Source organism: Mytilus californianus, unplaced genomic scaffold (assembly GCF_021869535.1).
Source record: "Mytilus californianus isolate M0D057914Y unplaced genomic scaffold, xbMytCali1.0.p SCAF_77, whole genome shotgun sequence".
Lineage (NCBI taxonomy): Eukaryota > Metazoa > Mollusca > Bivalvia > Mytilida > Mytilidae > Mytilus > Mytilus californianus.
In genome coordinates, this window is record NW_026262731.1 from 411785 (window position 1) to 439256 (window position 27472).

The following is a 27472-nucleotide window of genomic DNA, read 5'->3' on the forward strand; positions in this document are numbered from 1 at the left end:
CCAAATACCTTCAAAATTCAAATAAATGTTCCTTAGGGTATTTAGTTTATAAATTGTATCCGAAGTTTTGATCCATTTACAAACATGGCCGCCATGGCTAAAAATAGAACATAGGGGTCAAATGCAGTTTTTGGCTTATATCTCAAAAACTAAAGCTTTTAGAGCAAATCTGACATGGGGTAAAATTATTGAATTGGTCAAAATCTATCGGCTCTGAAATTTTCAGACGAATCGACCACCCATTGTTGGGTTGCTGCCACCGAATTGGTAGTTTTAACAAAATTTTGCAGTTTTTTTTTAATTTTTTGAATATTATTATAGATATATATAAACTGTAAGCAGCAATAATATTCAGCAAAGTAAGATCTACAAAAAAGTTAATATGACCATAATTATCAATTGACCCCTTAAGGAGTTATTGCCCTTTAAAGACAATTTTACACAATTTGTTCATCAAGTTTGCTAACATTTAAAAATCTTCTCCTCTGAAACTACTGGGCCAATTACCTTCAAACTTTAACTTAATGTTCCTTAGGGTATCTTGTTTATAAATTGTATCCGAAGTTTGTATCCATCGACAAACATGGCCGCCATGGCTAAAAATAAAACATAAGGGTCAAATGCAGTTTTTGGCTTATATCTCAAAAACTAAATCTTTTAGAGCAAATGTGACAGGGGTAAAATTGTTTAATTGGTCAAGGTCTATCAGCCCTGAAATTTTCAGACGAATCAAACAACCCATTGTTGGGTTGCTGTACCGAATTGGTAGTTTTAACAAAATTTTGCAGTTTTTTGTTATTATTTTGAATATCATTATAGATATATATAAACTGTAAGTTGCAATAATGTTCTGGTAAGTAAGATCTACAAAAAAGTTAATATGACCATAATTGTCAATTGACCCCTTAAGGAGTTATTGCCCTTTAAAGACAATTTTACACAATTTGTTCATGAAGTTTGCTAACATTTAAAAAATCTTCTCCTCTGAAACTACTGGGCCAATTACCTTCAAACTTTAACTAAATGTTCCTTAGGGTATCTTGTTTATAAATTGTATCCAAAGTTTGTATCCATCGACAAACATGGCCGCCATTGCTAAAAATAGAATATAAGGGTCAAATGCAGTTTTTAGCTTATATCTCAAAAACTAAATCTTTTAGAGCAAATGTGACATGGGGTAAAATTGTTTAATTGGTCAAGATCTATCGGCCCTGAAATTATCAGACGAATCGAACAACCCATTGTTGGGTTGCTGCCACCGAATTGGTAATTTTAATAAAATTTTGCAGTTTTTATAAGACCGCAAAAAAATTTTTGTGGTCATATATTGGTATGACGTTGGCGTCGTCATTGTCGTCATCGTCGTCGTCGTCGTCCGAAGACACATTAGTTTTCGCACTCTAACTTTAGTTTAAGTGAATGGATCTCAATGAAATTTTACCATAAGGTTCAATACCACAAAAGGAAGGTTGGGATTGATTTTGGGGGTTATGGTACCAACAGTAAAGGAATTAGGGGCCAAAAAGGGGCCAAAAATAAGCATTTTTGTAACTTCCAGACATAACTTGTGTGTAAGTGTATGGATCTCTCTGACATTGTACCACAAGGTTCCATATCACAAAGGGAATGCTGGGATTTATTTTGGGGGTAATTGCCTCCAAATTTTAGGAATTAGGGGCCAAAAAGGGGCAAAAAACAAGCATTTTTTTAGTTTCATGACAATAACTTGTGTGTAAGTCTATGGATCTCTCTGAAATTGTATCACAAGGTTCTATATCACAAAAGTAATGCTGGGATTGATTTTGGGGGTAATTGCCTCCAAATTTTAGAAATTAGGGGCCAAAAAGGGGCAAAAACAAGCATTTTTCTAGTTTCATGACAATAACTTGTGTGTAAGTGTATGGATCTTTATGAAATTGTACTACAAGGTTCCATATCACACAGGGAAAGCTGGAATTGAGTTTCGGGGTAATTGCCTAAAAAGTTCAGGAATAAGGGGCCAAAAAGGGGCCAAAAATAAGCATTTTTCTAGTTTTCAGACGAAAACTTGTGTTCAAGTGTATGGATCTCTCTGAAATTGTACTGCAAGGTACCATACCACAAAGGGAAGGCTGGGATTGATTTTGGGGGTAATTCCCTCAAAATTTTAGTAATTAGGGGCCATAAAAGGGCAAAAAAACAAGCATTTTTCTAGTTTCAGGACAATAACTTGTGTGTAAGTGTATGGATCTTTATGAAATTGTACTGCAAGGTTCCATATCACAAAGGGAAAGCTGGGTTTGAGTTTGGGGGTAATTGCCCTATAAGTTTAGGAATTTGGGGCCAAAAAGGGGCCAAAAAACAAGCATTTTTCTAGTTTCCAGACAATAACTTGTGTTCAAGTGTATGGATCTCTCTGAAATTGCACTGCAAGGTACCATACCACAAAGGGAAGGCTGGGATTGATTTTGGGGGTAATTCCCTCAAAATTTTAGTAATTAGGGGCCATAAAAGGGCAAAAAAACAAGCATTTTTCTAGTTTCAGGACAATTACTAGTGTGTAAGTGTATGGATCTTTATGAAATTGTACTGCAAGGTTCCATACCACAAAAGGAAAGCTGGGTTTGAGTTTGGGGGTAATTGCCCTAAACGTTTAGGAATTGTACTGCAAGGTACCATACCACAAAGGGAAGGCTGGGATTGAGTTTGGGGGTGATGAATCATAAGGGGGTTTAAAAAATTTGGGGGGGATTTTTTTTTCCTTTTTTTTCTTTAAAATTTACCATTTTAAATTGGTTATTTCTGATTTATATATAAAAGCAAATAATAATGATATGGTTTGAATAGGTAAATTAAAATTTTTTAAGTTCTTAGACCACTTTCATTCTGTGTCAGAAACCTATGCTGTGTCAAATATTTAATTACAATCCAAATTCAGTACTGCATTAAGCTTGAATGTTGTGTCCATACTTGCCCCAACTGTTCAGGGTTCGACCTCTGCTGTCGTATCAAGCTGCGCCCCAGCGGAGCATTTTGTTTGTTATTATTTTGAATATTATCATAGATATATATAAACTGTAAGCAGCAATAATGTTCAGCAAAGTAAGATCTACAAAAAAGTTAATATGACCAAAATTGTCAATTGACCCCTTAAGGAGTTATTGCCCTTTAAAGACAATTTTACACAATTTGTTCATCAAGTTTGCTAACATTTAAAAATCTTCTCCTCTGAAATACAGGTGAGCTATTCAGGCTCTTGAGAGCCTCTTGTTAGTCTTACTTTCCATGAAATATTTGATTAGGATTTTATAAAACATTTTTAACTTTTTGAAAATTCCACATGACAACCGATCAGACAATAGTTTTAAATTGACTGAATGCAGAAAAATACAATAAATGATGCTCAATAGGTAGTAGATACATTTAGCTTTTGAAATACAACCAAGGCATATAATGATCATATTCATGGTGCTATGTGAATAAATTTATCGGTTTACAAGAGCTAAATTAGCGTCATCACTATAAGCTATGTACAATGGCTTCCAGGTTTATCATACTTTTTGGTGAGTTCTTTGAATTTATCTTCATTCACTCTTGTCCTCAGTCCCTGGTTCATATGATTGGCTAAACCATGATTAATTTTTGGACCTGTCTTTTCATCAGAATTTATAATAAAATCTTTCATTGGTTCTAAGACATTTGCATTTTCAGTTTTTTCTAGATCTGCTTCATGTTCATCATGATCATTGTTCTCCGAACAATCTTCATCATTGCAATCTTAACTTTGTTTGTCACTTGAAACATCTGGATATAATTCAGAAGGTGCAGAAATATTATTGTTTGTGTCAAACAAACAGTCCATTTGTGATTGATAGTTATCTTTTCTAGATTTATTTTGAACGACCTTTCTTGGTCTGGCCATTGTTGCCAATTGTCTAGAATAAATCTTTGGTGCTGTCTGAATAGTATATCAGTTTGTAAATTCTGTTTTTGCATCAAAGTTTGTATGTATAACTGATTCTGTAATAACATATTGTAGAAATCCGATATAGCTACTTCCTGTGTTTGATTGACAGGAGTATTACACATGGCTCCACCTCCTACAATAATGTTTTCAATACTCGCTTGAAAAGCACTGTTTTTTGTTATCATAACCTGGCGAAATAAGTTGCCTGTGGTCATAATTTGGGCTGAAAATATTGTCACTTTTAGAACTTGTCTTGGCCTTGCCAGAAAGTTCCGTTACCGTTCCATTAGCAAATGTTTGCTGACAACGTAACAAAATTATCCATCACAAGCTACATCGTTAGAATATTAATGAATCCAAAAACTATATCAAATCGTAAATATCGTATTCCAAATGTCACAAATAAATTAATTTCCAAATAAAAACAAGTAAGATATCCATTATTTCCAATAAACTTAAGAGGGATAAATTTCATGAATTGACCTCATAAGACCAAATACGCTAGTGACCTCTACGATCTGCTTGTGCATCTCATGGTACTCTCAGCATATAGGTTCAATAAAATTAAAAGGTGCGCAGATATAATGCTACTTTTTCCTTCTTATCAGAGTCCAATCTTTAGGAAAATTGCTCCTGCACATCCAAATGTGAGGGACAAACTAGCATCTATTTTTACACTAAGTGAATCTCTTGAGAGGCTATTATTGACATCCATCTTTTGCCTTTTAACTTGGCAGTTGAGCCTCCCTTGTGAAAGAATTCCTGGATCAGCCTTTGCTTTATAAATCTAGCTAGCATGTATTAAACCAATCTTACTTCATAAGTTAATATATATACATACATAACATATGAATTCAAACAATCATAGAATTTTCATTTCTTTTTCCTCATTAGGTGTCTAGTGCAGTTAAAGAGGCAGAGTTGTATATTAGACAGGGTATTGACAAGGATGGTTTTATTGTCAAAGATATTAACCCTGAAATAGGTGAGTTTTGTTAGAATTTTATGTGTTGTCCTCCATTGGTATCTTTGTAACAATACAGCCTTCCATTTCAGTTTCTAGGTAAATTCTAACATTTTGGCATCAAAGGTACAGTGAATTAGAAATTATTGTAAGGTTTCCATTAATTTTTCGGACACCAATTCACCCACTTCAACTTGAAAATGCCTGTACCAAGTCAGGAATATGACAGTTATTATTCATTCTTTTGATGTGTTTGAGCTTTTGATTATGCCATTTGGCTATGAACTTTCCGATTTGAATATTCCTCGAAGTTCGGTATTTTTTGTTATTTTAGTTTTTAGAACATATGCTGTTATTTACTTAAACTAGCAAACATATTTGCAGAAATGAAATATACATATAGACCAATTTGAACATAAATCATGCCTTAAGTTTTCTTATTTAAATTGTTTTACATTTGTCATTTTGGGGCCTTTTATAGCTGATAATGTGGTATGGTTTATAGTCATTCTTGAAGGCCATACATTGACATAGTTGTTAATTTCTGTGATGTTTGGTCTCTTGTGGAGAGTTGTCTCATTGGCAATCATACCACATCTTCTTATTTTTACATTAATTTTGAGTTAAAATTTACAAGTCAAAGATTATGCTTTAAAAATTGAGGATTAATGTGCTCGATAGTATGCTTATTGAAGATATTCAGAAAATGGGGTTTATTTTTAGTAGCACTTGACTTCTGAATGGTGGTGTTTCACTGCAAGACTTTAAATATTTAAACATTGGTTGAAAATTGTATCAAAGAAGGATGACTATCACAATAATATAAAATCACAATCCATATATACGAATACAAAATTAAAATTATATCTGTTTGCATTTTTTTCATGAAATTGCAAAAATTAATCTTTAATTTTGTATGGTCATGTCAAATTCACAATAATATATTATTGCAATAATTTCTCATTGCAATAATTTCTGATATTTCAGTATTCAACTTAGATAAACTTCATCAATCATGCTAATAAAGTACCATTTTATTTTGTTAAACATATTGTGTCCTTTTGCCTGTCATACAAACATCCAACAAAAACACACTATTTAAAACCTGCACAGGAAACATTCGCAACAGGTTTCACTTTGTTTAAAATATATCCCTAATTTTATTTGGAATCATCATATGTGTGAGATACTTGTAATTGTCTGAAATTCCTAAACCAATGGAAGAAAAAAGAACCATTTTAACTAGATTTCTAATTTAAATCATGTCTGTAACTCATGCTGTTTAAGATTGCAATATTTTGAACCTGCCAACTGACTGTTTATTTATGTTTAATGTTTTTGAAGTGATAAACAAGCAACTTGAATAAATTTCTCTGTTGTATTAAATAATTATATGTCTGCTGATTTATGGATCATTTAATTTAAACTGAAGTAATCCTGATTCTGAAGAGTAATAACCTTAATTCCATTGAATACACTGTATACTTCTAAAAATGAATAATATAAATTCAAATCAATACATCCTCACTATAGGAGAGGGAACTATATTGCAATAAATGTTGGTTGTGTTTCTCTCAGGAACTGCAAATTAGAGCTCATGAAATTTGGTTTTAAGCTTAGGAAAGCATGCTACTACATATATGCATACTGCGAAAGTATTTTTATTCATGGTTATCAATTTTCATGGATTGAGCAAAAGTTACATGTTCATGGGTTCTTAAATTCATGGATTTTAGTTTTCTGAGAAAAAAATTTGGGTGAAAATTGGATCCCATCAGAAACGAAGTATCTTGAAAATAATCATATGGTGTTCATTTTCACTTACATGTTAGTCTTTAATTTTCTGACAACATTCATCAAATTTTTTATAAAATAATTGCTTTCAGAAATAAGCTGATTCATCTCTCAATACAAATTGTCTCATTGAAGAAAATTGCAAAGTAAACATTTTGATTGTTGCACACGTGTAATCAGAAGTGGTGACACCAATTAACCCGACATCGAATAATCAAGAGATTAACGATCATCAAAAGTGTTAATTGGGCCATAAACATGTCATCTAAAGAAAAAAATTGCATAAAAATGCTACAAATGTACTTTGAAGAAAATTGAGAATGGAAATGGGGAATGTGTCAAAGAGACAACAACCCGACCTAACAGCAGAAAACAGCTGACGGCCACCAATGAGTCTTCAACACAGCGAGAAAATCCCGCACCCGGAGGTGGGCTTCAGCTGGCCCCTAAACAAAATGAATGAATACTTATGAAATAATACTTTTGAAATAAAAAAAGCAAGCCCAATATGCAACAATTATTATTTTTTTCCGTGAGAGAATTATGAGCAGATAAAATTAACACTTCACCATCATACATCTTAACCGGAAGTCTGACTTTCATTTTTCAAAGCTAATTTTTTACTTTGGTTTATAATTTAAAAATTAAAATCCTGTCTGAAGTTGTACATGCTACACTTTTGCTACGCCACTGCATATAGTTCATAGTGCGTTTGCTGATATTTGATGTTTTCTCTAGAAAATATGCCCGTATCCATGTAGTCGAACCTACAGGGGATTTTTCCATGTCTTGATTTGAACAACAGTTGTTATTATTTCGTTGGACACTTAAATTCGTGGATAAAACCTTCCACAAAAACCACGAAAATTGGTACCCCACGAATAAAAGTACTTTCACAGTATTCGTGTGTGTGTGATGCATGAGATGCACTAATATATTTCTGGTTTACTTATAATAATGTATATATGTGGTAAAATAATTAAGCAATGGTATTGTTAAAGGGCACAGCTTATAGGATGTAAAGCACAAAAATACTTATAAATATATTATTAGTTTTCTTGTTTAATTTTTTACATTTTCATTTTGGGGCTTTTTATAGCTGACTATACAGCATGACTGTTTTATCTTTGTTGAAATCCATACAGTAACCTTCAATTGCGTAATATATCCTTTTCATTTGAACTTTGGTCCCAGGATATTTGTCTCATTAGCAGTCTTACCATATCTAATTATTTTTATATGTACTTATAGACTGAAACATGTCTTTCCATATCTGTCCTGGTATCATCCCAAGACACTAATATTAGCTAAAGGCGCAAGCTGAGGGCTCATATGGATCAAGGGATGATACTAGGGCCCATATGGAAAAGAACATGTCATATATTTATAATTAAATACATATGCTTAAGGAAAGAATTTTATGATTAGTCTGGCAAGATCATAAATGTTTTTCCACTGAAATAATTTCACTATTACGAAACTCAAAATACTTGAAAATTGTAATGTCATGTGAGATTTTCTTTTAGCAGTTAAGTGTTAGTTATCTTTATTTATTTGACAAATTAATTTTCATTGATTTTGAAAAAATGAGCACCTCTTCATCAGTCATTGCTGTTAGAAATGCTTACAACATCATTAATAACCAAATGACAAGGCACAATTAACTGGTTATTTGGAAATATAAATAGGGCAAATCTGTGGTTATATATATATATATTGTGTAAATATGCAAACCCCAATGTTTCATAACAAATATATGATAAATGTATTCATTGAATATATTTTAGCTTAAAAATATAAAATTACATATTGAGTAGTTGCATATATACATGTAAGATTACTATTCAGTGATATATTTAGCAAATTAAGCTTGAAAAAATCACCTGAATAACAATGAATTAAGAGATGTGGTATATAATTGCCAATGAGATGATATCCACCAGAGTTCAAATGAAGTGGATGTAAGCAATTATAGGCAACCCTACCACCTTCAACAATGAGAAAAACTGTCTATAAAAGGCACAAATATGAAAAATATGGAACAATTAAATAAGAAAACTATTTATTTGTACTTCAACATGTTCAAGGTTCAAAATTTGAAAGAAACCAAGGTCTCTGCTCTTTGGTCGGGTTGTTGTCTCTTTGACACATTCCTCATTTCCAATTCTCAATTTTACTCATTAGAAAGGTCCTTAGTACACCGGTAACCTGTTATACTCATTATGAGTCAGCCAAAGAATGGAAACTTTGAAAGTAAACATGAGTTATTAAATAATTTATTACACTCCAGTATAAAAAACTGGAAGATTACAGTTTAGACTTAAATTTTTACTGAACAATTTAGCAGAAATCATTTAAATTTATTTATAAATCAGTGAGCACATTTTTCAACCCTGATATTTTTCTGATTCGAAACAAATGCCATTAATGAATTTTACTGTATGACTCTTGTACATTCTAGACAGTGCATGATGTAAAATTCCCACACTTTTGTAAAATGTATCAGACTAAATTTGCAAATGGAATGTTAGCACACTAATTTCTGTGTAACTATTACTTTTCCTGTCTGACAGGGTCACATGACCTTAACTTCATTTTAATGAATCAGTAATCATTTAGTTGTTACTATATCTAGAACATTATTTTGTAAGGTGTAAATTCCATCTGACAGAGATGTTTGTCTTTGATAAAAATTAATTCATAGTTCAGTGTTAATGATTAGTTTTCTTGAACAGATTGAACATGTTGAAGAAAGTATATAATCTCTGCAACCCATATGTTTCCTACACTACAAATAAAAAGGAAATGGGAGTGGAAGAAAATGACATGCCAAGTAAAAAAAAAATAAATGGAAAACCATTCTTACATGCCTTAAATTCTAATTGCTAATTAACTCAAAGGAAATGATATATTTACAATCTTTATACTTATAACTGAGAACAATAACACATAAAATATGTTACAATAAATACATAATAAAATATTAATAGAATTAAACAAAAAAATGAAAAAAAGAGGGATTCAATGCCATATGCACATAATAATCTATAATGGTTAATGAATTCCAATAAATACAAACCAGAGGCGGATTGGGAGGGGTAACAGGGCTTGGATCCTCCTTTTTAGCTCACCGAAGGGCCCCATGTGAGCTTTTGCCATCACTTAGCGTCCGTCGTCGTCGTAAACTATTTCAAAAATCTTCTCCTCTGAAACGACTGGGCCAAATACCTTCAAATTTTAACTAAATGTTCCTTAGGGTATCTTGTTTATAAATTGTTTCCGAAGTTTGTATCCATCGACAAACATGGTTGCCATGGCTAAAAATAGAACATAAGGGTCAAATGCAGTTTTTGGCTTATATCTCAAAAACTAAATCTTTTAGAGCAAATGTGACATGGGGTAAATTGATTAATTTGTCAAGATCTATCGGCCCTGATATTATCAGACGAATCAAACAACCCATTGTTGGGTTGCTGCCACCGAATTGGTAGTTTTAACAAAATTTTGCAGTTTTTTGTTATTATTTTGAACATTATTATAGATATATATAAACTGTAAGCAGCAATAATGTTCAGCAAAGTAAGATCTACAAAAAAGTTAATATGACCAAAATTGTCAATTGACCCCTTAAGGAGGTTTTGCCCTTTAAAGACAATTTTACACAATTTGTTCATCAAGTTTGCTTACATTTAAAAATCTTCTCTGAAATACAGGTGAGCCATTCAGGCTCTTGAGAGCCTCTTGTTGAGTGTTATAAATGATAAATGCATAGACTTTTAACAAGCTAGTTTTATATCTCTATGTTAAAAACATCCTGGCTGATAAATTAAAGATAGATTAAGACTGATTTAAGCAACATAATGTAAGTAAAACATCCATTTCAGGCTATTGTAGTCAATCAATTTATTTAAATTCTACACTCTTCTGCATTTTGTCCTAACTTTTATGAAATGATCCAGCTTGATTTACTTTGAAAATATTTTTTATATATATACAAGTGTGGACACAGACCAGTGTGATAGTATGTTTGGATGTTTGACAGTGATTTCTGACACAAACAGTTCTCTGGTTTTTCCCCATAGGGTTCTATGTTGAACTGTTGTGCACAGTGACAGCAAACCTGTACCAAACACTGAAAATAGCAGTGTCTTTTATTTAATATTGAGTTTTAATGTTCAAGACTGTTATGGAGGAGGCACTACTTTAAATCAGTTTTAAATTTTAGTATGCGAGATGGTGTCTGTGAACCTGCATGCACGTAATATTTGTATGGTTCTATTTATGTTCCTTTGAGGTGATAATTTCTTACTTGGGTTTGTCCACATAAAACTGAAAATTTGTTCAGGATCTTCCCAGTATCATTAGTAAAAGATTTTGTTTAAATGTGGAAATTGTTTCTATGAAGATATATTATGGTCTTAAGTAATGATAATATACCAGATCCGGCAGATTCCAATACAGATGCTCATAACTCCGATCCTACAAACTGATTAAAATTCTTTTAGATATGAAAAGGATTTACGGACAAAAGGATTAAAAAAAATAATTTATACTTACTAACATTACCGGTATGTATAAGTGAATGATCATTTACACTCAGGACTCATCAGCAGGCAGCACAGATGTTTAAAAAAAGTGTTACAAAACCACCTAGCATCATATTGTTAGTAGCACGAGTAGCATTGTTTGGTTAATTTGTGCTTTTTTTATTTGGCTTCTGGACAAAATATGTTTGGTTCAAGTGTAAATAAACATGATAAAATGCTTTAATCTCCCCTTAAATACTTACATTGAATGGATGGTACAACTGCTTGTGCTGACAGATTTAATCATCTTACCTTGCAGCAGATCATGTGCAGATGTGAGTTGTCTGTCAAATCTTTATTTCACAAAGAATGCATTTGCATAACAATGAACTGAGCTCAAAGCAAAACACTTTAATAATACACTTGGACAAAAAGCTCAATCCAGTGATATACTTTGTAATAGAGGACTGTCATGAACATTCACCCTTCATAACCACCTCTATGATCTAACAAACATGCCAAACATGGATCAGAAGTCCTGAAAAAGACACGTATTTTTTTATATTATATGTACGTATATGTATTCCAGTTAAAACATACAAAGTTGTGGTAAAAACATTCAGTTTCTAGCAAGTAGTTCATGCACAAATTAATAATATTTGCTGAGTGCCTGCCTCTTTTTGAAATAAGAACATACTTCCACCTAATCATTGAAAACAGGTGAACAAACATTCCTGAAGTCGACATCCAAATCTGACGTCATAATAAAATAAGATTTCAAATCTACATGTATGACCAATTATATATCCCTGAAATAGACATCTTTTTTGTTGTTCTCAAATTAATGTCCCAATAGTATTGGTATCTCTAATTGATGTCTTTTTTACAGACTAGCCACAATGAAATCAAAGTTTTATAAAATGTTAGATTGACCTAATACTCAAAAAGTTGTGAAAGATATAATATTTTAAATCTTGCAAATACATGTAATGATACATTTCAGCAATTGGCTGTACTTTTAGTTTTTTTATTTTGTCTATTGTTTGAGATAGTGTATTGACCTCTAGAAGTCTTTCAATTATCTTTGGCAGTGGGTTGTTTTCTTATTGTTGTACATGTATATTAATAATAATCCTTGTGGCATTTATTTAAATGAATATGTAAGGAATGTGACAAAGTAGATCGAGAGGATGAACTTCTTTCACCAAAATATTAATATGCATGTACATATACATGTAATTTTTAAGATGATGTTGATGGTGGTCTTATTGTAATTTTCTGAGGTTTGACCTTTTAATTTTAAGCTGTAACATGTCCAAGATTTAATGTCAATATATCACGACAACCATGACTAAGGGGGTTGACCAACTAATCCCCATGGATGAGATGTTGGAATTCTGATACATGTTCAACAACACACCAAATATTATTGACTTACCAGTACTGGTTCCCCACAAACTGAACTAATCAGATTCAGTATATATAACAGAGCTCCACATAAGAATTCACAAATTGGGGTTTTTACCCATTATTTTTTATGTAATTGAGTGAAATAGTTTTTTCAATTGCATTATTAACTCCAATTCACCCTTCAAGCAAATATCAAATTGGGGTTTTCACCACCAAGCTCTTTAATGTATTGGGTTTTTTCATCATCAAGATGTTGAATTTAGGCATGTTATAATGAAGTTATATCAAACCGAGATGTTCATCCATGATTTAAATATGTTTCTTTCATTATATATGTGATGGCTGTTTTATTTGGTTTATACCTTGATGAGCAATTGTTCATTTAAAGTCTGGTTTGTTTTAACTGTTCAGCCAGTTTTGTATTTTCTCTCAAATTTATATAATCTGGTGGCACTAGTGGGGCATGCAGTAACTAATTACCTTTCTAGAGCACATTCGATCACCCTTCGGTTTATTTGGGATAGGTGCAAGTGTGGTTAACTTTTTAGATTTTTATATAGTACTTGTGAACATTGGATCCTGTAAGACAGTTTTGCCAGTCCTATCGCCAGACCTACTTTAAAAAAAAAAAAAAAAAAAAAAAAAAGTTGGATTAAGATACCTTAAACCTTGACTGGAACAACCAGGTTAAGGATATCCCCAGCGGTGGTTTAATGACTGTGATCACACTCAATTTAAATGATCCTGCAACATCAGATAAATAAATGACAATGTTGTACTACACTTGATACTTGAATGTTTTTGTTTAATTGTATTTACATAAAAGTATCTGGTCATTGGTTGTCCCTTATTGTAACTTTTGGTTTCCAATGCTATTCAACTATATATTTGATTTGGTGTTTCACTGTTACAACTGATTTTATTGTTCCACCGTTGATTAGTCATATGGAGACGAAACCTGTGTTTGTCATACTAACAATATTCTTGTTAAGGCACGTATAGTCACCCTGGACGCATGGTTTTCTGTCTGAATGAGCTATGCATGAACCCGTGCGTCCAAGGAACGCTTCCTGATAACACTAGCTGAGTCTAGTTATCATAACTATCCCTCAGCTATCAAAAAGAAGCTAGAATAATAAAATTGAGAATGAAAATGGGGAATATGTCAAAGAGACAACAACCCGACCAAAGAGCAGATAACATCGGAAGGCCACCAATGGGTCTTCAATGCAGCAAGAAAATCCCGCACCCATAGGTGGGCCTCAGATGGCCCCTAATGGGGCTGAATAGTGAAATCTGTGTTTTGAATAAATATTCCTAAAGCAATGAACATAGAGATGTTCTCGCTTGGACACACACTCCATTATCTAGTATATTATAAGAGCATAAACCTGAAGCACGGAGAGGCAACCTACTGTCTCCACACAGCACTAAAGACAAACTCTGTAAAAATTAAATTGGAAATAGAAATGGGGAATATGTCAAAGAGACAACAACCGGACCAAAGAGCAGATAGCAGCGGAAGGCCACCAATGGGTCTTCAATGCAGCTAGAAAATCCCGCACCCAGAGGTGGGCCTCAGCTGGCCCCTAATGGGGCTGAATAGTGAAATCTGTGTTTTAAATAAATATTCCTAAAGTAATGAACATAGAGATGTTCTCGCTCAGACACACACTCCATTATCTAGTATATTATAATAGCATAAACCTGAAACATGGGGAGGCACTCTACTGTCTCCACACGGCACTAAAGATAATCTCTGTAAAAAATAAAATTGAGAATGAAAATGGGGAATATGTCAAAGAGACAACAACCCAACCAAAGAGCAGATAACAGCCAAAGGCCACCAATGGGTCTTCAATGCAGCGAGAAAATCCTGCCTCAGCTGGCGCTTAATGGGGCTGAATAGTGAAATCTGTGTTTTAAATAAATATTTCTAAAGTAATGAACATAGAGATGTTCTCGCTTGGACACACACTCCATGAAAACATGCTTCTATTCAATATTTTTAGCGGAAATTTACTTTTGTTTTAATTCATTCATAATTTCATTGTCATAAATCCCGAGCAATACCAAAATAATATGATCACTTACACTAAGTTGATAAACACAGAGAAGATCGAAATCTATTTACATCAGCAAGTTTACCATTTTGAGCAACAGACAATTTAAACAGGGACCCAGATCAACTATTTGATGTACATGTAACACTCTATATTTGGAAAAGGAGATTTCCAGTTATAAATATTACAAAAATAGATTTACGTGAAGATAATGTATAGGTTAGGGTAAATAACGCACAGGAAAACGACTAGAAGGGTTGAGAACCCATGGTTTTCATACATAATTGGGTTTTCCTTTGCATGAATTGGGTTTTTGAACGCTGCAATAGTCAATTGCATTAGGTTTTCAATTGTTTTTATTGTGTAATCACGCAAATATGCAGCTTATCTAGATCTGGAGCTCTGTAATATAAACTAACCAATATTTTTTGGGGGCAAAAGAATGAGATATTCAAATGCTCCTTCAGCTGCATTATAGTACATGCACATACCATGTATCTGACTTCTCTTGAGTGTTTCCTGTTAAAATAACCTATATGTAAACAAACAGTAATGTGGACTTATTTCATAGAAGGAGAAAGCCAGAGAGAACATACAAAACATGGGTTGGAAGACTGACAATCATAGTCAATAAAGATTAATATATTTGAGTCAAAAATTGTAATTATAATCTTTAACAAATTGTTAACTCATTGGCTATGCCAAAAACAGCATACATTTTTTTGTACCTTAGTTAAGCTTTGGGGACTTTGTTGCAGCAAGACAAAACAAACAGACAACTTTCGAGTTAATTGCATTTCTCTCAAAAACTTTGGTTTAAGTGAACATCTTTCTTGCGTTTAGGGGCGTCGTCACTTCCGTTCCTATGTTGAGCGATTGGTTGAAAAAAAAAATAATGCTTTATTGCACCAATCATTTTAGCAAATTAAATTCTTATAATTGATAATCAGCACTTCTGTCATTAGAGAAATGACACAAATGTTATTAAGTTCTTTTTGGAACAAACATTATTTATTTCTAGTTCATCTTGACGATCACGAAGACACTTGATGAACTTTAATAGTGCAGGGATACGTTTTGGCTTCATACGTAGCGTTTTATTGTTCATTATCATACAAAGGACAGGTTTGGGGGATAGACATCACGTTTCTGAGTGTTACAAACATAATACTCCTTACTTGGGACCACTCAATGTGCATTTTAGAAATACGTGTACTTTATAGAATACATACTGTCATACATGTACATTTTGTAATACTATTTTGAAGGGAAAAAGCATTTATACAGAAATTATATGCAACCAAAAGCAAAAGATGAATTGGATCGGGGTTCTGTATTTTCACATTATTTGTACAACTCTCCTTACTCTTGGGATTTTTTGGAATTTCCGTGACCTAAATGGTTCGCGAAAATTAATATTTTTATATATAGTATAGTAATAAGGGTAGGAATGGCAATTTTTGTCAAGCATCAAACGTATCTTTTTCACTACTGTTAGCGTCAAATGAGCTTTATTTTTTATGCCCTCACCGTATCAGAGGGGCATTAAGTTTTACCCTTGTTCTTCCGTCCGTCTGTTGGTATGCCCCAAAATTGGTTTCCTTTCTCTAACTTAAGATTGCGTCAACTATGAAACTATAAACAATGCTTATTACAACAAAACACAAATAAAGTTTGAATTTTGGTGGGGTAACTTTTATTGTTCTAGAGCTATGCCCCTTTACAAATGGAATATTGCTGAATTTTTGTTTCAGTTCTCGTGACTTTAGTTTGCCTCAAAAAAATGTAATGAATCTTATACACAATGCTAACTTCTACAAAACACAGATTGAGTTTGAAGGTTGGTGGCATCACTTTTGCTGTTCTAGAGTTATGCCCCTTTACAAATGGAAAAATTGCTGCAATTGGCAGGTGCCATCTGACCTTGACTTCATTTTAATAGTTCAGTGGTTAAAATTCAGTTTTTGTGTTTTGGTTTTTGTCGAGCATATAAATATTATTTTTTAAATTAAATTTTAAAATTTAACATCATACACTTATATTATACTTTTAGTATGAAGGTTACTGTAATGCTGATGATGAAAATAAGTTTTCTCATTTAAATTGTTTTACATTTTTCATTTCGGTGACGTTTAAAGCTTGCTTTTGAGCTTTGCCCATTGTTGAAGGTCATTATATGTAACAGTGACCTATAGATGCTAACCTTCTAATTCATTTGGCCTCTGCTGGAGAGTTGTATCAATCATACCACATCTTTTTTTTGTTTCAGAAAGCTCGACATAGCGATAGTGATCTGCCGGTGGCGGTATTAGAGAAAATGTTCAGAATGTGGAAAAATTTACTTATTGTCTATTTTCATCTAAACTGTCAGATGACTTATAGGAATTATTACCAATTTTTGTTCATTTTTTCCTATAATCTTAAAAAGACTAGTAGATAGAGAGAAAATTGGATAGCAAAATTGATCAGCAAGACTAGAGCTACAAATAATTCACATGCCTGAAGTTATCGGATCACTCTTTATTGGAGTTATTTCCCTTTAAATGACAATTTTTTTTACACTTTTTTGTCCCCATTGTGGAAGATGCACATAGACCTCTGTGAGCAACAAATACCCTTTACAGCCTTTAGTTTTATTCACTTTCTGATATCATAATTAGATATAGAAGGAACTACCAGACTACATGAATATTTCAGTTTTTATACGACAGCAAAAAAATTTTTGGGTTTGTATAATGCTATGATGTGGTTGTCGTCGTGGTCATCTAAACACACATTTGGTTTCTGGACAATCACTTTAGTTTAAGTGAATGGATCTCTATGAAATTTTACAAGAAGGTTAAATACCACAAAAGGAAGGTTGGGATTGATTTTAGGGGTTATGGTACCAACAGTTTAGGAATTGGGGGCTAAAAAGGGGCCAAAAAACAAGCATTTTTGTAGTTTCTGGACAATAACTTGTGTGTTAGTGTATGGATCTCTCTGAAATTATACCACAAGGTTCCATATTAAGAGGCCAAAAAGTGACCAAAAACAAGCATTTTTCTAGTTTCCAGACAACAACTTGTGTTTAAATGTATGGATCTCTCTAAAGTTGTACTATAAGGTGCCATAACTCAAAGGGAAGGCTGTGATTGAGTTTGGGGGTAATTACTCCAAGGGGGGTCAAAAAGTTTGGGGGTATTTTTTTTTTCCCAATTTTTTTTTTTGGGGGGGGGGGTAAAGATGATTACTGTAAGATCTAAATAATCACTTATTAATTGTGATGTACATGTGAGTATGTTAAAATTGTGTAGACATTTTAAATACACAAAATGTTGTTAAAAAGTAAATGTCAATATTTCAAACCCTAGCAAATTTTTATAAAAAGGAAAAAACATCTCTCTTACCCCTCCCCCTGAAATTACAATCTGAATGATGAATTAAAATGTTTTCTCACAAAATATGTATTTAAAATGTCTACACAATTTTAACATACTCACATGTACATCACAATTAATAAGTGATTATTTAGATCTTACAGTAATCATCTTTACAAATGCAGGTGACAGTACCCTTACGATGTTGATTTAGCAATATAATGTGTAGCAATTGAAACTTGACGGAAATATTGTACACTTGCTATTATGGAATTGTTAAAGTTATTTTTTTTTTCCAAAATTTTTGAATTTCAAATTTTTGAAAAGTTTCAAGAAGAAATCTTCAATTGAATAATATTACGCAATAGCACAGTATTGCGTAATAGATTTTTAAGATCTTTGACCACATCTATTTTGTGTCAGAAACCTATATTATGTCAAAAATTTGATCACAATCCAACAGACAGTATCAATCTTGAATATTATGTCCAAACTTGCCCCATCTGTTCAGGTTTCGACTTCTGCAGTCATATCAGGCTGCAATCAGCGAAGCATTTTATTGTATTAAGTAGATATAAGCAATTCTTTTTCATTTCAGGAAAAGGGGTCTTTACAACAAGAGCTTTTATGAAGGGAGAATTTCTACTTGAGTATGAAGGCAAGTTGATGTCCAGCGAAAAAGGAGACAGGAGACTTGACAGCCATGTAAGAAAAGGCCATGGATGTTATGTTTTCTTTTTTAGAGATAATGAGGATCAGAAGCTGAGGTAAGAAAGCTGCATTGTTTTTTGTTTCAAAATGATGATGTTGTGACTTTTCAGGATTATTCTAAGCATATTTTGTGAGAAAACATTTTAATTCATCATTCAGATTGTAATTTCAGGGGGAGGGGTAAGAGAGATGTTTTTTCCTTTTTATAAAAAGAATAAAAAAAATGCTTATAAAAATTTGCTAGGGTTTGAAATATTGACATTTACTTTTTAACAACATTTTGTGTATTTAAAATGTCTACACAATTTTAACATACTCACATGTACATCACAATTAATAAGTGATTATTTAGATCTTACAGTAATCATCTTTACAAATGCAGGTGACAGTACCCTTACGATGTTGATTTAGCAATATAATGTGTAGCAATTGAAACTTGACAGAAATATTGTACACTTGCTATTATGGAATTGTTAAAGGAATTTTTTCCCTTTTTCCAAACTTGGTTATAATTTTTGGCAAAGTTAACAAAAGAGGGATCTGTTTTGTGTAAACAATTCTGCCTTCAATTTTAAATTTAGATCCCTTAAACTTCACAGAATTATTGAACACATATTACAGTACTAGTTGTGCACATGATATTATTGAATTGTATAATTGATTGATTGTTGGTAGCTTAATGTCTAGTGGCAAATATTTCATGCATGTTCAAAAATAAAAAAAATGTAAGAGGATATGAACTTTGCAAAAGATGAAAAAAAAGCATTTTGCTGTACAATTTATTCACTTCATTTACATGAAATTCTCAGAAAACAATAGATAAAAACTAATTATGTCACAATATTGTTCAAGCTTAAATATAATATAACTTTGTTCTACAAATACCTCAAAAGAATAGTTGAAGGATAAATGTGTTTAAATGAGTTTCAACTTGTTACATCCTTCTTTGAACAGCTACCACCAGTTCTGATTTTGAAGATTTGAGAGAGAAAAGGTCATTAAAGGATCATAATCAGACCCAAATAATGGCTATGTTACATGTATTAGGAATCAGTATCAGAAAACTTTACTTGTCAGCAAAACGTAGAATATTATGAAAATGAGAAGAATTTGACCTTGTCCTGACTACCCATTTGTTTTTTCAACTGCTTCTGGAGTGCCTATATCAGGTGATGATGCTACACAGTAGTAAAGATCATTAGGGCCCCGCCTAGTGGCAGGTTGCCCTATAGTGATCAGTCAGTCAGTCCATCCATCTTTCTGTCTGTTTGTCCAGTGTCCACACCTAACAAATTGTGTCCGCTCTATGTCTAGAGAAACTTCATACATGTACTTTCATACTTTATACTTGACATGTATGTTAACCAACACCAGAGGGAGTGTCATTATGTTTGTACAACTTCCTAGGTCAAAGTTCAAGGTCAAAAACTTTGGTTTCAGTTGATAACCCCATGTCCTATGGCGCAGACTGTGTCTGCTCTATATCTTTAGAACCATTATGATTTCAAAGTTAACTAGAACACACCCGCGAAATTGCAGGCATTTAGAGCATTGTTGAAATTATGTAAACTGTTGTAGGATGAGTTTTTAGCCCTTCCCTTTTTTCCACAGTCCGTTATTTTTTTCTATTAATTTCAATTATTTTCACGTTTTTCTTTATACTATGAACAAACATGTACCATAAGTAAATTATATTTGCTATTTACTATCATTCAATTCCTAGTTTACTATGCACGGCGGTCACTTGTACATAATAAAGAGACTCTATATAATATAAATGATAGTAAATAGCAAATACACTTTATTTATAGTATATGTATGATCATAGTATACAGAAAAACACGTAAATAATTGTCCTGTCCCCAAGTACTTATGAAAATTATGTGTAATGTTAAAACAGTCCTAAAAGGAGGTCTTGTCTATGGCTTTAAAGTCCGTCGGATGACGGACACAATATCTGAATGCCTTTATTTTTCATTTTCCTCCAAAAATAACCCAAACTGAATAATGAAAAGTGAGGATGACAAACACGACTATGCATGATACCTATGGGACACAGAGGCATGATGATTAATTTATCTTGGAAAGCAACACACAAAATGAGGTCTTCTCATATAATATTATAGATACTTGACATATATATTAACCAACACTAGAAAGTGTGTCATAATGTATGTACAACTTCCAAGGTCAAAGGTCAAGGTCAAAAACTTTGGTTTCAGTTGACAACCCCATGTCCTATGGTAAAGATCGTGTCCGCTCTATATCTTGACAACCGTTATGATTTCAAAGTTTATACTTGACATATGTATATTAACCACTACCAGAGGGTGTGTCATAATGTATTTACAACTTCCTAGGTCAAAGGTCAAGCTCAAAAACTTTCAGTTCACAACCCCATGTCCTTAGGTAAAGATACAAATTTTTTACCACAGGTTATTTACAGCAGGGACCACAGAGATGGCTCCCATCTCAATGATGTCTAGTTCTCCATTGTTTCAAAAACATTCTGTGCAGCATGATCATTTTTTTTTGTGTCAACTGTAGCATTGGTCAATGTTAAGTTTCTGAAATTTGGTCCTAATCTCAGATACAAGAATAAGAAATAGGTCAACTATATTTGGTGTATGTAATGATTGTAAGGTGTACATATGGAAAAAAGGACATGGTGTCTGTCTGTTTGGTAGGATTCTCTGATCTTGACTTCATTTTCATAGTTCATTGGTCAATGTTTATAGTTTTTTCTGGTTAAGTCTGTTTCTTTGATACTATGATATGATTAGGTCAGTTTAAGGGGAACCACTTGTTGTAAGTTATTGATATTTGGTATACAGCAGGCCTCTACAATAACTTTTTTTTCAACTTGTCCAGTAGGACAAGTACAACCCAAAACTTACTTGTCCGAATGAAATTGTAACTTGTCCAAAACAAATCTTAATAATAAACTTTTTTGCCTTATAAGTTGATTCAAGGAACAAAATGAATTAAAACAATAGAACAGAATTTGATTTATATCTTTTGAAATACTTTTCAAAAATATGAGTCGAGAACAACTGAATCTAGTCATGTCACAGGGCTTAGGTTCTAGTTTTCATCAATGCCAAAGTCTCATCAGACTCTGCACATGAGGCACCGTCTGATAGGCCTGTCAATGTTCACTCATTGGATTTGTATCCTGGTTGTTTAAGTTGAAAAAAGATTATTCAAATGCAATCAATAAAAAAAAGAAGATGATGTATGATTGCCAATGAGACAATTCTCTGCAAGAGACCAAATGACATAGAAATTAACAACTATAGGTCACTGAATTGCAAGTATTGTTTCTTTCTACATATGATCAAATATGATTTTGTGAATATTATGGTAAATGATTTCTTCATTTTTATTTAAAAAATATTTTTGTTAAAAAAATTACCGGTATGGTATTTATTATAATAATATAAAGCAACAGAATAAGGTGGGAAACCAGGTACTGATTTTTTCTTGGTCCCAATTGTTTCCTGGAATTGTCTCCTGCGTTGCCAAACTGTCTATTAATCATATCTATTAAATATGTCTCCTACGGTGCCAAACTGTCTATTAAACTTAGGAGCCGAATCGTTTCCGAGCTGGTGAAGAACTGTCTTGTAAAGTAACCTTTTCTACAAAGCGCATTGCTGATTCGGATCAGTAAAACTGGTTTCCGAGAATAGTATGCCTTTTATTTATTAAAAAGTACCTGACAAAGAACCAGTTTAAAATTATCGGTTTGCAAGTAAACATGTCAATTTAATACTTGTTTTTATCTTCTTTTCTTGTTTTTTGTTTATAACTACTTTGTTCATCAAAGTTGGATTAAATTTATTTTCTGCAGAATAATTTTACTTGTCCCGTCGGACAAGCTTGATATAGCTTTTACTTGTCCGACCTTTTTTTCCTCTGGTACCGGACAATCGGACAAGCGTTATTGTCGAGGCCTGTACAGATGTATAAGCATTGGCACATCAAATATCAATGGTGAATATTTGGCTCAATACCCCTCAGTTATTGTCTAATGGCTTTAAAACATTTGCTTGAATTACATGTATTTGAATAGTTTGCACCAGCACTTTCAACTATGGTTCATTGAATTTGATTGTTTTGCATAGGGTACATGATATTTCCATTTTAATTTCAATATTTTTATTATACTATCAAAATTTCAAAAAGGTTAAACACATCTCTGTGTCAACAGTTGATTCTTTTGATATTTTTTACATTTTTCGTCATGTTTTGGGTTTTGGTCATTGTTGAAGGCTGTAGGGTGACATATGGATGCTAACATCTGCATTGACACAGGTATTTTTCATGTCCAGTACTAGCTCTTGTATATTTTGATCAATTTACTACTAATTGTACAATATTGTATAATATGCCATGACAGGCTTTACAAAACTGCTAATTGATCATTGACAATGAATGTTTATTGTGAAATTTCATTTTTCAGCATTGATGCTACAAATTCAAAATTAATGGGCAGGTATGTCAATGATGGCGTTGGCAGAGAAAAAAATTCTATTATGAGGCGTATTCATGTGGATGGTAATCCCCATTTGGCATTATTTGCCCTCAAAGAAATAGTCAGGGGAGAGGAGTTACGCTACGATTATGGGGATCAATCTAAAAACCTGCCATGGAGAAAAAAGTCCAAAACAACAAATGTAAGCTTGATTTTTAAACATTTTTCTAACATTTTAAATGACTGAATTTATTTGAATTATATTATGATATGAGTTATTGTTGATGATCCATTTTGATTTTTTCTAATACCATTTACATGTTTAAAAGAGGCCTTGTCAAATTTATTTGGTTTTCAAACAAACTAAAAACTGGTTATTAATTTGGGGTAATACATGTACAGTACAGGTTATTAATTTGGGGTCATACATGTACAGCACTAGTTATTAATTTGGGGTCATACATGTACAGCACTGGTTATTAATTTGGGGTAATACATGTACAGCACTGGTTATTAATTTGTGGCAATACACGTACAGCACTGGTTATTAATTTGGGGTCATACATGTACAGCACTGGTTATTAATTTGGGGTCATACATCAGAGCTCCAGATAAGCTGCGTATTTGCGTGATTACGCAATAAAAATAATTAAAAACCCAATGCAATTGCCCATTGCAGGGTTCAATAACCCAATTAATTCAAAGGAAAACCCAATTATATGCCAAAAACATGGGTTCTTAACGCTTTTATTCGATATCGTTTGCGTTATTTACCCTTACTTGATTACAGTCATCGCGTAAATCTATTTTTATAATATTTTATAATTGGAAATGTCCTTTCGTTCTAAAAATAGAGCCCTGCATCAAGTAGCTGTAATGGGTCCCTGTTGGAATTTTCCGTTGCTCAAAAGGTACACGTGTTTATGAAAAAATTTCGATCTTTTCAGCGTTTATCCAATTAGCGTGTGACATGCTGTCATATTTTTTCGAATTGCTCGGGATTTATCATAACATACAATGAATTAAAATGAAAGTAAATGTCCGGTAAAAATATTGAATAGAAGCATGTTTTCGGCTTCTTTTTGATAGCTGAGGGAAAGTTATGATGATAACAAGACTCAGCTAGTGATTTTAGTAAGCGGCCATTGAACGCATGGGCGTGTTTGCGTACCATAACGAGAACATTGCTAGAGCGATAAACACAGGGTTCCGTCAAAAACGAAATCAGTTGGAAAAAGTGAAAGGCCAAATCAAGGATTTGTATAGTGGACTATACAAATTCTTGGCCAAATCAATTATGACATGATATGTAGTTTGAAAGCATCGGAAACCAAAAGATCTGATAAGGGACAACTTAACCCAGATTTATGTAAATCGAAAACAGTTTATATATTATTTTTTTCATTTTAGTTGATGAGTGAATACACATATCCGTTTTTTACGTCAATGCAGCTTGACACTTTCTTTGTTTTTGGTCTAATTGTTCTAGATGCTTAAGATAGTTGTCTTATTGGCAAGTGCAGTATAACATTGTCATTTATTTACTTGATGTTGCAGAATTATTTGTAAATTTAAGGTTTTGGGGGTATATCTTAAATCTGGAAACTACTTTTTATTTTTATGAAAAAGTAGATCTGGCAAATAGGTGAAAGGACTGGCAAAACTTTCTTACAGCACCTAAATTTCACATATATTACACAAAAATCTAAACACTTAGCCACACCTACCCCAACTATAATTAAACTGTAGGGTGATCATATGGGATCTAGAAAGGCAATTAGTTCCTGTCCAACTAGTGACACCAGCTGCAGTTTACATAAGTTTTGAGAAAATAACAAACTGACAGAACGTTAAAAACGGGACACAAATTAAATGTACAATTGCTCGTCAGTGAATAAACCAAATAAAACAGCTAGCACATATTCTACAAAGAAAGAAACACATTTAAGATGGAAACACATCTGGGGTTGATATAATGTGATTATAACATGCCTAAATATTCAATATTGTGTTGATGAAAAAACCCTATACATTAAGGAGCTTGGTGGTGAAAAACCCAATTTGATATTAGCGTGAGGGGTGAATTGGAATTGATAATGCAATTAAAAAACTTTATCACCCAATTACATAAAAAAATGGTGGGTAAAAACCCCAATTTGTGAATTCTTATCTGGAGCTCTGTACATGTACAGCACTAGTTATTAATTTGGGGTAATACATGTACAGCACTGGTTATTAATTTGGGGTCATACATGTACAGCACTAGTTATTAGTTTGGGGTAATACATGTACAGCACTGGTTATTAATTTGGGGTAATACATGTACAGCACTGCATGGTTATTAATTTGTGGCAATACACGTACAGCACTGGTTATTAATTTGGGGTCATACATGTACAGCACTGGTTATTAATTTGGGGTAATACATGTACAGCACTGGTTATTAATTTGGGGTAATACATGTACAGCACTGGTTATTTATTTGGGGTAATACATTTACAGCAGTGTCAGCAGGTTTTTTGGCCAGGTTGCTCCAGCTGTTTATGATAATGATCACTTGATAAAACATCAATCAATGATTAACTTTTTTTTTATGTTGTTACTGATTAGAAAATGGTGGTCAAGTTCCATTTTAATAATGTGTGTATCACCTTAATGTACATGATGTAGTAAAAAAGCAAGACTCATAGCAAGACCTGGTATGCTGTTTCATACAGCGCTTTCATCGGTGGCATCAACAATGTTTTAGTTTGTGATTAGGTCAGTTTATGTAGAACAACTGGTGGTAGGTCAATGATATTTGGTGTGCAGTTGTATTAGCATTGTCACATCTCATTTCTTTGTCTATTATTTGGCCCAGCCCCCTCAGTCATGGTCTGTTGGCTTTGAAACATTTGCTTAGTTTACACATATTAGTTTGTGATTAGGTCAGTTTATGGGGAACCAATGGTGGTAGGTTAATGATATTTGGTTTGTAGTTGTATTAGAATTGGCACATCACCTCATTTTCATGGAGATTATTTGACCACGCCCCTCAATCATGGTCTATTGACTTTGAAACTTTTGGTTAGTTTGCATGTATTAGTTTGTGATTAGGTCAGTTTATGGGGAACCACTAGTGGAAGGTCAATAATATGGTATGCAGTTGTATTAGCATTGACACATCTCATTTCCATGGAGATTGTTTGGCCCTGTACCTTTTTTCATTGATTCTGAATATTTTGCATATCTTGCATGTTAAGGTATTGCTATTTTGATTTCAACATTTGCATTTTACAACAAAAATAACAAAAAAGCGAGACATATATGTGCGTTTATCACTGTTGTTGATCTGATGTAATAGTCCTTGATTGATTAAGAAATGGCTTTATTGATGAAAATTGCTCAACCAGGCCAATTGCATTATGATTTACATTTTTCATATTTTGTTAGTTATGCTAAATTTTTCCTCTGCTGATGCAGACTTTGGGATAATCTTTAAAGTTTGCATACAATCCTAAGAGAAATTTATACTTTGTTGAATATTTGAATTAACTATTCATCTGTACCCACAAAATCCACAAAAACTGTCCTCAAAGATTCACAATACTACACATATTAAAGCAAGAAACAAAGAGACTTGATTTTATCTGAAGCATCATTTAGGGGGAATTTATAAAAAAAATTGTTGTGTTTTTATGGTTTTTTTTAATGTCCCATTTCGAAAGCAATTATATGAAAATAAGGAGATGTTGTTTGATTGCCATTGAGACAACTATCCACTGGAACCAAAAGACTTGGATTTAAGAAATTGTAGGTCATATTTACTCATATTACTGCAATCAACATTGAGCGAAATCCATGCATACCTTATAGTAAGACAAATAAAAATGTGAACATTCAAACGAGATTACCAACAGCATGATTTATCCTAAAAAAAATGAATAACAACAAATATAATAAACAGTAACCAAAGACAACAACTGAATAACAGGCTCATGTTATTTATGGGGAAGAGAAAAAATATGTAGTTGTGAATTGTATAGATGCCTGATAAGTGATGCAAGATTCTTGTAAGCTACATTGAATTGATTTTTCTTTTCCAGTCTGACAAGAATAGCTTGAAGACAGTTAAAGCTTCACATGATAAAGGTATCTATCATTCAGCTAAATTTGTCTTTATTTGTTTTCTGTTGTCCATAATTTAATAGTCACCTACTGCCCCAACGGGAATAATGGTTTG

General features: G+C 32.8%; 1 long non-coding RNA gene across 1 annotated transcript in view; it reads left to right on the forward strand.

The window, feature by feature from the left end:
• Positions 1-18704, forward strand: part of LOC127710415 (uncharacterized) — a 31244-nt gene extending 12540 nt beyond the window's left edge. The window contains exons 3-4 of the long non-coding RNA XR_007986176.1: positions 4841-4931; positions 18661-18704. This is a non-coding gene — a long non-coding RNA (uncharacterized LOC127710415). The remainder of the gene's footprint in view (positions 1-4840; positions 4932-18660) is intronic.
• Positions 18705-27472: the final 8768 nt, after the last annotated feature.